We start from the raw sequence: 12,551 nt of genomic DNA, 5'->3' as shown, positions 1-12,551 counted from the left end.
GATAATAAACGTGCAGAATTACGAGAGTGAAATTACTAAGAATTTGGTTGACGTGATCGGTAGAACGCCGTCCACTGGTGTCGCTGTCGATGGGCTTCATGATGGTGTGGCGGGAATGAATTCATACTGACATGCTGCTATAAGATGTGGCGGTTGTATTCCTTATTTTTTTTGAAAAACACAATATATTTGTTTGATTCTTTGTCAAATTGGATACCATGTGTTAAAACAAGTTTTTAAATTATGAGCTCTTCGGTGGGTGTTCATTCTATTATGTGTCATGCTAAAGATGCATGTATGATGACAACGGTTGTCAAGTGTTTGTAGAGCGTCAATGTCAAACTCTGATGTAAGTGTGACCCCCATTAAGACAATATAAGGGGTGTTTGTTTAGATCTGAATGATACCATTCATAGGTGACATCTGAATCGGTAAAACTTTTGAGTGTTTGGTCGAGTGAAACATCACATCTTAATGGTTCAATTCAATTCTTAGAGCATTCCCAGCCCGTCCTCTATCCCCATCTCTATTTGTACACTAAAAAACACTACATTTCTCTCTTCTGTTTAATTAAATAATACTTTTTATACATTTATCATTACAATTTTCTCTCTCATCTACACACAACTAATTCAACAAATATAAAAAATTAATAGGGGCAAACAAAGTTTCATCAAATTTACAAAAAAAATCACTACATTTTCTCTCTCCATCTTATAATCTACATTCACAGTTAGTGGCGAAGCTTGAACATATACATCAATAGGGCCAGACTCAATATGTATAACAAAAGTTTCTAGACTAGTGGGAGGCGGGCTCAAAATTTCGGTCTGAAACGGGTTAATTTGTACCATGCCTAAAAATTTTCGGCTGAAAAAGGATAAATTTACACCATCGAGCGAAAGAGGAGGCCGGACTCAAAATTTCGATCGGAAACGGATAATTTACACTATGTATAAAATGTTTCGGGCAAAAAGTGGATAAAGTTACACTACCGAGCAAATGACCGAGGAGGCCGGGCTCAAAATTTCGATCGGAAACGGATAAATTTACACTATGTATAAAAAGTTTCGGGCAAAAAGTGGATAAAGTTACACTACCGAGCAAATGACCGAGAGGCCCGGCTCAAAATTTCGGTAAAAAACGGGTAAATTCACAATATGTATAAAAAATTTCGGCCGAACAAGGATAACTTTACACTACCGAGCGAAAAAACGGAGGGGGCCGGGGCCAACCCTGGCCCAACTATAGCTACGCCCCTGCTCACAGTAACTCAAAACCCACCTTATAATTTGCAAACTCATCTCACATAATTTTAGGTGATGGGTTTAGAATGTTTTTAATGATGCAGATTCAAAATGTTGCTGAATGGTTAAGAGACACATATACCCTCTAACCTAATACTCCTCCCCTTCTTCACCACTGATCTCATTGTGTCTTCACCTCATCATCGACCACCACCGCACTTCTACCATCGTCGCAGACCGTCAACCACCACCGCCTCATCACCCTCGGTTCTTGTCGACAAATCCCCCCAAATTTCTCTTAGGGTTTTTTTCCAAAAGAAGAAGCATAACATCATTAACATCCATGAAAGAGAAATTCGTAGTGTAAGAACTCTGGATTTGATTAGATTTTTTATAGAAGTATGTTCCAAATTAATTATTAGTGTTCTTTCTAGTACTTTATAAAGAAACGGTGCACATGGCGCTAGATTTTGGTTTTGCTTTAATATTTTCTACGTTGGATTAGATTTGGATTTTGTGAAGGATGATTTTTGTTGTTTTTGTGATACATGGTGCAAATGAGTTTTTGAAGCTTCAACGTGACTCTCTAAATTTGAGGAGTGCGGTGACCTAAAAAAATCAGAAAGTCGTCGTTAAAAAAATGAGTTCTAACCATATTTAATCGTTAAAAAGGAAAAATAAAGTAAAATAAACGTGTAGTATTTTAATGATGACTTCTTTGATAATCAAAAAATTACGCACATGACAGTAATTCACATTTTATCAGTGATTTACACTTAATGAAAACACTGTGGAGTTGTTTAGCATCTTGTATCATAGTTTTCGATCTTTAAGGTAGGTTTAAGTGACCGATGCATGCATGAACTTTTATGTTGTTAATTTGCTCCATTATTGTGCAAAATATTGTTTGGAGGTAGTTAGTCATTAACAAGATGTGTAATCAAGTTTATCAAAGGGAGGATGCTAAGATGAAATTTCCTAAGCATTTTTATATTGATATGAAATTAGGAAATTCTGTCGGAAAACAAAATTCTAATCATCAAACCATAGCAATATATTTTGAATTTCTTTATTCATATTCCAACAAATATACTAATCACGTGCTAAGCGACCCCACTAAGCCGTGCTTATCGTGTTTTGACTTTTGAGATGTTTTCATAGAACCGTCCTTTTGTTAAAGAATAAATAAATAATTAAGTAAATAGTTTGATTGTTCGTATGTATGTCTCTTTCTCCATTGACCCATCTTCTCTTTGAAACAACCCCCTTGTTAGAAAGTAAACTAGATATAGTACAAACATCATAAGCTCAACTTACAACCCTTATTGCACAAACTTAAATTTTTTTAGAACGACGAATCTTGTAGAGCTTACCTCGGATACGGGCTTCCGAGGCGGCCCATAGCGAAGCAGGTTAAGAGGCATGACGGAAACCCAATAAGAAAAGCCCAGGAAAGCCCAAGAGAAAGAGATCAGAAGATGTAAGAAATCAAGAAAGATCACATTAGGAACTTTTCTCAAGTCTACTGTCCAGATGAAAGCCTCAAGGCACCCATGTTTCTTGAACCCTGCTAAGGTACTAGGGATAAAAGACTAAAGGGCAAAGACTCAAGGGGGAAAGGAAGAAATCAGACCAAAGAGTTTATTGTCTAGGATAAGTTAAATATGCAAAATGTAATAATAATTACCTCTTCCTTTATATGTGGAAGTAGGTTACATTTGTAAGGCAGATTGACGAGCCACGCTTGAATACTACAATCACAACACATTCATATCATCAAATAACATTCATATTCATCACCATTCTTGTAGAGGTGTAACCTGAATCCTCCCAGTCACAACACACACTTCACTTATATTCACTCCATAATTCACACAACCCTTAACACATGTAGTCTGGCCATTCAAAAGAGCAAACTTCAAACTCCTCTCACTATTATTGTCGATTCAACAAGGTTCAAACATTGACGTTGATGTACTAAAAACAGCCAATAAATATTAACTAAATTAAACAAGTAATAAAAACTAGACCTAAGACTCAACTAAACAAAACACCGGCAAGTGAACCGGCCAATTGTACTAAGCTAAGTAAGTTCGGAATATCGAACCCACATGACTCTATAAATTACGTTAATTAACTAATTAGACTCGACTCACGACACGACTATTTAATATAAATGTTTTAAGGGGGATTTTAAACTAATATTAAACTAAGAAAACAAATAAGCAAGTAAACGAGAAACAAGCAACCAAACACAAGATCGGAACCAAATAGAGAAGGAATCTACCTAGGTAAGAATCCCATGCATCAACAATCATCAAGCAATGGACAAGTAACATGATTATGGAAACTGATTTCTAAACGTATTCATCTAACAAACCCTAAGGACCCTTGACTGAATCAAACGAAATCCCAAAGAATAATTATTATATTATTAAGCAATCAGTTGAATTGATTTCCGCAAAGTTATCAAATAGGGTTAATTAATAGTATCTAAAGCAAGCAATCTTACGAAACACTAAACCCTAGATAACTTGATAAACTAACATGACATCATGAACATGGATCGACACAATAAGCAAGAATATTGTCACTATCTATCCTAGCATGCAATTGACCAAGACACATGAATAACTCCTCACCTTACAGCTATTGGAATTTAGCAAAGCATTCGAAACCCTAACCAACTATCAACAAGCTTCTATGATCTAACGGGCCCATTTAATCACAAAAATCAAAACACCAAGTAATGATTAAACATAAACCCTAAATCTAAAGAACACAATCAAAAGATAAAAGATCTATGTGAAGCAATAGTTAATAATCAACCAAGATAATAAACACTTATACGCATCATGAAAGCAAAACCAAGTCTTTTACTATTAATAAAACGAAACCATAATCAAACAATTGTCCAAAGCAAGAATCAAGTCTCAAACATGTTCATCAAACCTAGGTAGACCTGAAGTCTAGCCTAGAATCATTATTAAAAACAATCCCAAACAAAGAAAACAAAAGAGATTCATGATAAATAACAAGAACGAAGAAAGTAGAGCGATAAAACCCGTAAGACTCCTTTCTTGATCTATTAAATGGAAGCTCCTTGATCTCTTAATGATTCCTAGCTTCAAAAAAACTTAAAAACCTTGAAAACCTTCTCAAAATCGGCTGCAATAGTGCTTCACTCGGCTAGGTTTGCAAGAGATGTTTATATAAGCGAGTAACGGGCTTGGACATGCAAAGATGGCTGACCAGGGAGCCCTAGGCGCCGCGCGAAGGCATATTGCCTTCTGGCTTCGCGTGTGGCGGCGCCCCTTTTGCTGACCAGAAGGCCTAGGCGCCCCGCGGCCCCTTCCTTCGCGTGCGGCGGCGCCCTAAAAAGGGAATTTTCGTTTTTTGCTTTTTATTTATTATTTAATCATGTTAGATCCCTTTCTTGAACTCCAAGTAACGTTTAGAACCTTCTAGACCTTCTTTTTCTTGACTTACAAATCACCATCTACATGAAAACAAATCGAAAAGCCAAGTGGAACAATCATGTAATCATTAACGAGCAAAACGTACTTAAACTTCGCATGAAAAGATGTAAAGAATTAAGTAAAACATGCAAGACACTAAAAGAGTTAAAACACGATAAATATATAAAACTTGACTCAAAACCTAAATTAATAAAAGATGTTTATATAAGTGAGTAACGGGCTTGGACATGCAAAGATGGCTGACCAGGGAGCCCTAGGCGCCGCGCGAAGGCATATTGCCTTCTGGCTTCGCGTGTGGCGGCGCCCCTTTTGCTGACCAGAAGGCCTAGGCGCCCCGCGGCCCCTTCCTTCGCGTGCGGCGGCGCCCTAAAAAGGGAATTTTCGTTTTTTGCTTTTTATTTATTATTTAATCATGTTAGATCCCTTTCTTGAACTCCAAGTAACGTTTAGAACCTTCTAGACCTTCTTTTTCTTGACTTACAAATCACCATCTACATGAAAACAAATCAAAACGCCAAGTGAAACAATCATGTAATCATTAACGAGCAAAATGTAACACCCCGACCGATGGCGGATTATACATCGGGGCGCCACGTATTTGTTTCATTACTCGCGACACTATTTGGGTGTCAATATTTAATAAATACATTTTCATTTGCGCACGCGCAGAACTCAAATCTCATAAAGTAACATAAATCATATCATAACTCAAAATATCCAAATAACATAATTTGTCTTGTTACATTTTAATCTAGGTCCAAAGAAAAAGAAAACATCCTACGTGTCCTTGAGGTTCCAAAAGCAGCTACAGCAAACCTGAACATGTGTTAAAATAAAACGTCAACACTTGCGTGTCGGTGAGAAATCAAGTTTAATAGATATAAACAGATAATAATAACACTGCGCGCAACATGTGCTTAACTGGGGTTTAACATAGGGTGTAATCAGATTGTGATCAAGCCTTAGATCATAACTCATAGTTCAATCCGTGCTCCCAATTGAGCACAAAAACAAGAAATCATACGTGCAGGTGTAAGCAAAACAAGAAAACCGTAAACGATAGGTCTCCCGTGTTCATCTAATGGATCCATGAAAACTTCGGAATAGGCCGTCAAAGCGGTTAATGATTCACACATACAAATAAACAGCCAAGTAAACGTCCATAACACATGGGGTTTTGCGCACATAAAGTTCATAAACAAGTTTAAGACTCAAGTTGTACGAACACATGAACATCCCAAAACGTTAAAAATAAAAGGGGATTAAGTACGAGATTACTCACTTGTAAACGGTGCGTTGAAAGATAATGCAAGAACCAACTTTTAAACAAGCACAAGTTAACCGAGATTCTGGGCAGAACAGAAGAGAAGACGGAGGCAAAGAGAGGAGCTGAGGATCTTCGGCAGAGAGCAAAGGGAGAAAGATTTGGGGAGTGTTTAAGTGTAGTGTGTGTAGTGTTAACAAGAAAATAGTTTAATTTATAGGAAAACCCTAGGGAACACAATCCCTTAAAAGGAGGAAAAGATCTTATCAAATCAAGCAAAAGATATTAAAAAGTACAAGAAACCAAAAGCAAAAGATATCAAAAGATATGCCGGCAGCTGCAGGGGATGGGGAAGGCTGACAGGTTGGGCAAAAGGGTTGGTTTCCTGTGTAAGGTTTCTTAGTTGACGGGGCAGGGAGTGCGGGATTGGTTATGGCGTAGTTATGGACTATAGGGGGTGTTGGGTAGGTTGACAGTGGGTTAGGAGCGTGTACTAGAGGTTGGTAGGCGGGTTGCTGGACAACGAGCGGGTTGGTAAGCGCATAGGTTTGATGATTGGGTCTGCGCTTACGCTTGAGGTTGTTACGGTTTGAGGGTTCCGGCTTGGTTTCTGTTGGTTCTGGGACAGTCTTGGTGAGTTTGGTCTTTTCGGCTCCTCGCAGGAACAGGGTTCCTGCCCTGACATGGTTGTCCCTGAGCTCAGCGGCCAACTCGATGGCGTCAGAGAGGGTTGCTGGGTTCCTGGCCCATACAGAGTCTTGAATTTCCATGGGGAGACCCCCAAGAAACTTCTCGATGGCTCGGCGGGAAGGGGTAACTAGGTGCGGGACAAGCAAACTTAGTTCGTGGAAGCGCGTCGCGTACTCGCGCGCTTCGCCACTGTACTGCTTCAAGTTCCAAAATTCTTCCTCAAGGCGCTTTATTTCGTTGGGAGGGCAGAATTCTCTAGTCAAAAGCTCCTTGAATTCCTCCCAAAGCATGCTAGAAGCAGCCTCTGCGCCACGCGCATGAGCTACTCCGTTCCACCAAGTAAGCGCCCTTGATTCTAGGACACTTGAGGCGTATAAGGTTCGTCGGTCTGGAGGGCATTGGGTATGGAGGAAGGTGTTCACAATTTTCTCAAGCCATTGGAGCATAACGGTGGCTCCTTAAAGTCCCGTGAATTTCGGAGGGTTACCCGCATTAAAGGATTTAATATTGTATCCGGAGGAGTTGGGATTATTTTGGTTTTTCGCCGTAGATATGAAGATTTTCACCATTTTCCCGAGGAATGCGAATCAACTTCTTGGCGCAGATAACTTCGGCGCGAAGGGGTAACTAGGTGCGGGACAAGCAAACTTAGTTCGTGGAAGCGCGTCGCGTACTCGCGCGCTTCGCCACTGTACTGCTTCAAGTTCCAAAATTCTTCCTCAAGGCGCTTTATTTCGTTGGGAGGGCAGAATTCTCTAGTCAAAAGCTCATTGAAATCACTTGTAAACGGTGATGTTAAACCCCAGTTAAGCACATGTTGCGCGCAGTGTTATTATTATCTATTTATATCTATTAAACTTGATTTCTCACCGACACGCAAGTGTTGACGTTTTATTTTAACACATGTTCAGGTTTGCTGTAGCTGCTTTTGGAATCTCAAGGACACGTAGGATGTTTTCTTTTTCTTTGGACCTAGATTAAAATGTAACAAGACAAATTATGTTATTTGGATATTTTGAGTTATGATATGATTTATGTTACTTTATGAGATTTGAGTTCTGCGCTGTGCGCAAATGAAAATGTATTTATTAAATATTGACACCCAAATAGTGTCGCGAGTAATGAAACAAATACGTGGCGCCCCGATGTATAATCCGCCATCGGTCGGGGTGTTACAGATTGGTATCAGAGCTCCGTGACTTTAGGATAGGTGGTTAGACGTAACGACTTAGAATACCTAAGAGTCCCTTCTCGCGCATGAGAAATATCTCATGTTTGCGCGCTAATTGTTAATTACTCGATAGTTATAAAATATGCTTGCGCATACGCAGCACTTGATTTCATGGTTTATTCGCGATCTTTCGATTTTTATTAAATTTCAATTTATTTCTTTACTTACATATTCGTTTGTTGTGGGGATTGAAAATCCGAGAAGTCATGGTGGTACATGAATAGTTGATTTTCAATTACCATTAACTTTATGTTTTAAATTGAAGATTTGAAAAGTCATGGTGATACATGAATTGTCAATCTCCAATATTCATTTACTCGATATTTTAAATTGAAGATTTGAAAAGTCATGGTGATACATGAATTGTCAATCTCCAACATTCATTTACTCGATATTTTTTTAAATTGAGAATTCGGAAAGTCATGGTGATGCATGAATGGTCGATTTTCAATTCGAATTCATTACCTGTATTAAGTTTGCATCTAAATTTATATTTTACTTCAAAATTTGATAGCATTTTACTCCGCGAAACAAGCTTTGCGACGATATACTATGCGCTAAAACGATTTCCCATACCAAGATATTAACAAAAAATTAAAACTTTTATAGAATGCCTCCGCTATCTCGCCGTCATCAGAGGAGAGAAGCCTCGCGCAGGCGTAGACAGCAACGTTCCCAGGAAATGGCCGCCGCGATAGCCCAAGCCTTAAACCAAAATAATCCGCCATCGGTCGGGGTGTTACACAAAACGTACTTAAACTTCGCATGAAAAGATCTAAAGAATTAAGTAAAACATGCAAGACACCAAAAGAGTTAAAACGCGATAAATATATAAAACTTGACTCAAAACATAAATTAATAAAAGATAAACAAAACTCGAACTTAAACGAACTTAAAACATTAAGGAAACACAACTTTACACGGGATTCGAGATGTATAAATACATGTATATCAAATATCCCCACACTTACTCTTTTTTCGTTCATGAAAAAGTCTAATGCAGTTGGATCAGAATCGGAAAATAAGGTCTTAAAAACATATAGGTTAATTTTTAAAGCTTAGAAGAACGCAAAAACCGCGATCACCGATATTGTTGTGCACTTAAACCCATGCCTTAATCTTTACCGGGAAAAATATGATCCGACAATAATAGTACTCAGTGGTTTACACAATTAAGACCCGCTTATTTTCAGCTTTTACCGGACCAGACCAACCCAACTTGGCTTAAACCTCAAAATTAGCAAATTTAAAACTTTTTGTTGCTCTATTTTTTATGAATAGTTAAGATGATCAAGGGTATTGTTTATCCACCTAAGCTTAAGCATCAAAGTCTACCAAGCAGCCATTAGATATGATTAAGGTTCAATTAATTTATAGCTAGTGTTCCCCACAACATGACATACCCCCGTTATCAAGCAATACACCGAACCATTACCATAGGTGAGTATGCAAAATTTCATCTGTAGGGCTTACATGTGGCGTGTCCCTTGTGGTCCGTTTCTTAATGGTAATGAGACGCGAGCAAGGGGACCCCACATGGCTAATGGTGTGGATGATCAAGTGTGTAATGCATTTGTACTTTTGTACTTTTTGTGATCATGTTTAAAGACTTATGTGGCAGAAATCTACGGGTTTGCTCTTTTTTAGCTTTATTTTAAATATTCACAACCCCATTTGGAATTGTGAATACCCAGATGAATAATCGGCATAATGACCCATGGTCTCCAGACCCGGGGCATCCCATCAATACAAGATTTAAGGTTATAAAACCATACGCTAATGATGTGTAAAACACTAAAGCTAGCAGTTTAAGATTTATATCACAGGCTACACGGCATACTCTAACGTTAAACCTACCCAAGCATCATATGATAACGTATTCAAAATTTTTAAACTTTTCAAACTTTATAATATTTCCACTTTTCATACCAAGAATTGAGGCTTGAGTATGGCCTGACCTTTCATTACTTATTTTCTACGGACAAAACGCTTTACCCACAAGAGATTTCCGACCCATTTTATCAAATTGCTCTTTCATTCTCAAGGCTGAGCCTACCGACACATCCTAAGTTAAGTGCGTTTTTTTTATTTATCTCATATTATTAGTAGTTTGAAAAACCAATTTCCCCGCGGCCCCTTCCTTCGCGTGCGGCGGCGCCCTAAAAAGGGAATTTTCGTTTTTTGCTTTTTATTTATTATTTAATCATGTTAGATCCCTTTCTTGAACTCCAAGTAACGTTTATAACCTTCTAGACCTTCTTTTTCTTGACTTACAAATCACCATCTACATGAAAACAAATCGAAACGCCAAGTGGAACAATCATGTAATCATTAATGAGCAAAACGTACTTAAACTTCGCATGAAAAGATAGAAAGAATTAAGTAAAACATGCAAGACACCAAAAGAGTTAAAACACGATAAATATATAAAACTTGACTCAAAACCTAAATTAATAAAAGATAAATAAAACTCGAACTTAAACGAAATTAAAACATTAAGGAAACACAGCTTTACACGGGATTCGAGATGTATAAATACATGTATATCAGACGTTATCCGTGGGACCTTAAGCTCCGGCAAAAGGTTTCCACCCATAGCCTCTAAAGAATGTCCAACGACTACCATCAAATACACTGTTGCTGCTGTCTCGTCGGCAATAGGTCGTTGGTGATGTCTGTCCACTGTTTTGGTAAACAAGCACCAACCTAGTTTAGGTTCTCCGACATTTTTTCGTTGCTGAAATCTTTTTTCGACTTCCCGGAATATTCCGTGAATTCAAGAATTAATCTAGAAATAGTCCCCGGAGACCCTACAAACTCATAAAGACGCCCAGAGAAAATGCATCTAATACCAAGAGCGGGAGGAACAACTGCAAGTGTCTACACAATATTTAGATTCTACACGTGTTCAGACAAATCGAGGAGCGAAAAAGCTCGGTTTTTGGCCCATTCTGCTCAGGTTTGAGCCCTTTCAGCTTAGTTTGGAGCCCCCTCCGCTCGTGATCAACCATATTTTGCTCTGGATAACTAATCTTCTAGGTGGATTTTGTCCAAGGAACAACAAAATCTTGATAATATCTCTCAAAGATTCTTTATTACGGCTATGGGAACGCCTCACCATCTGGGCTTAATCATGTGCATTATCTTGACACGCTATATAGGTTGTAGGAGATCAAAACAACAAAATCTAATTTTGTGTTCAAAGAATTAGTATGATACAAAGAAAATATGAAGAAAATAAAACTTCATCATCATTATTTCCTGTTTATAAATCAAATAAAAAAAAGAGAAAGAAAAGAAAGAAAGAATAAATTATTTTGGTGATGGTACATGCACGTACCATGGAGATAAAAGAGTTGCACATGGTAGTCGATATCAACAAGCCAAATCTTACATATCATAGGGTAGAAAGATATACATAGCTCTTAACTTTGACTATTTTTATAGTGACAAATAAAAGCTATAGTTGTTCTTTCGCCCCTGGTTATTATTACTAAATCAATATTTCTATTGTGAAAAAAATATATATTAAATAATTTGTTCCTACTCTGTTAGGCTAAGGGTAATGTGAGTTTTCTGTCTATTTTTTGGTTGGAATTAGGAAATGAAAACAAATAAGTAAGCCATATCTTGGATAGAGAACACAAGATTTATTGGGAAGAGAAAAACATTAAAATAAACAAGTGAAAGGAAAATGCGAGTTATAAGTACGAGGGACCTTGGGTTTGGAGAAAGTATGTGTTGACCTACATGCTAGGCTTTATAATGGAAATTGAAAGACAAAAGCATTATCCTCGTGGTCATCCCATTTCCTATCACTACACATTGATAATTAAAACAGAATAAAATAAAAGAGTGATGGGAAGTTCACTTTCTAAAAAATGATAAAAAGTTTGTCTTTTAAAGGTTGATATGACTTAACCCACAAACACACATATTTTTGGACAACCCATACATACCATATGCATTATTAAACTTTATTATAAAATTTTGAAGATGAGCCCCTTCTTAGGGGTGTCCTGGGTCATTACTTTAATATGAAGACCCTTATGAACAAAGCCACTTACTAAATAATCCCTTCAAAAGAAACCCATTTTTAAGTAATTCCTCCAGAAAAAGGTCCATTACTGAACCATCTCTTCGGAATGAAGTCCCTTGTTATACAATCGCCTCCAGATGAAGCCCCTTACTGAATAATTCCTTCATAATGAAGCCCCCTACTAATATTTTGCTTCAAAACAAAGCCCCTTACGGAACCGTTCCTTCATATAAACCCCTTCGTCCCTTACCAAACTATTCCTTCAGAACAAGGTTTACCAAATAGTCCCTTTCATAATGAAGCTCTGTCCAGATACTCCTATCACAAATATCTTTCCATAGGGAAGAACGACTCTTCTTGCAACATCTCATATTGTAAGATTTTCCTCCAAGGAAGAATAATCCCCTTCCATTGGACGATATGTTCGAGAAGCCCCTCCCGGGTGGAAGGAGAGCCTTTTACAACAACATTTTGCTTTACAAGATGTAAATCCCCGCTCCTTGTTCCTTACTTTAGCGTTGGATTTACTCATAAACACAGTTTTAAATATCATAGTTATTAAAACTTTTGCGGAATAATACAACTTCAATCATTCATTACA

Source organism: Bidens hawaiensis, unplaced genomic scaffold, assembly GCF_021521415.1.
Source record: "Bidens hawaiensis isolate Kalapana, Puna unplaced genomic scaffold, B.hawaiensis_p1.1 tig00052372_1, whole genome shotgun sequence".
Lineage (NCBI taxonomy): Eukaryota > Viridiplantae > Streptophyta > Magnoliopsida > Asterales > Asteraceae > Bidens > Bidens hawaiensis.
The sequence above is the reverse complement of the archived record's forward strand: the minus strand, read 5'-3'. Positions refer to the sequence as shown.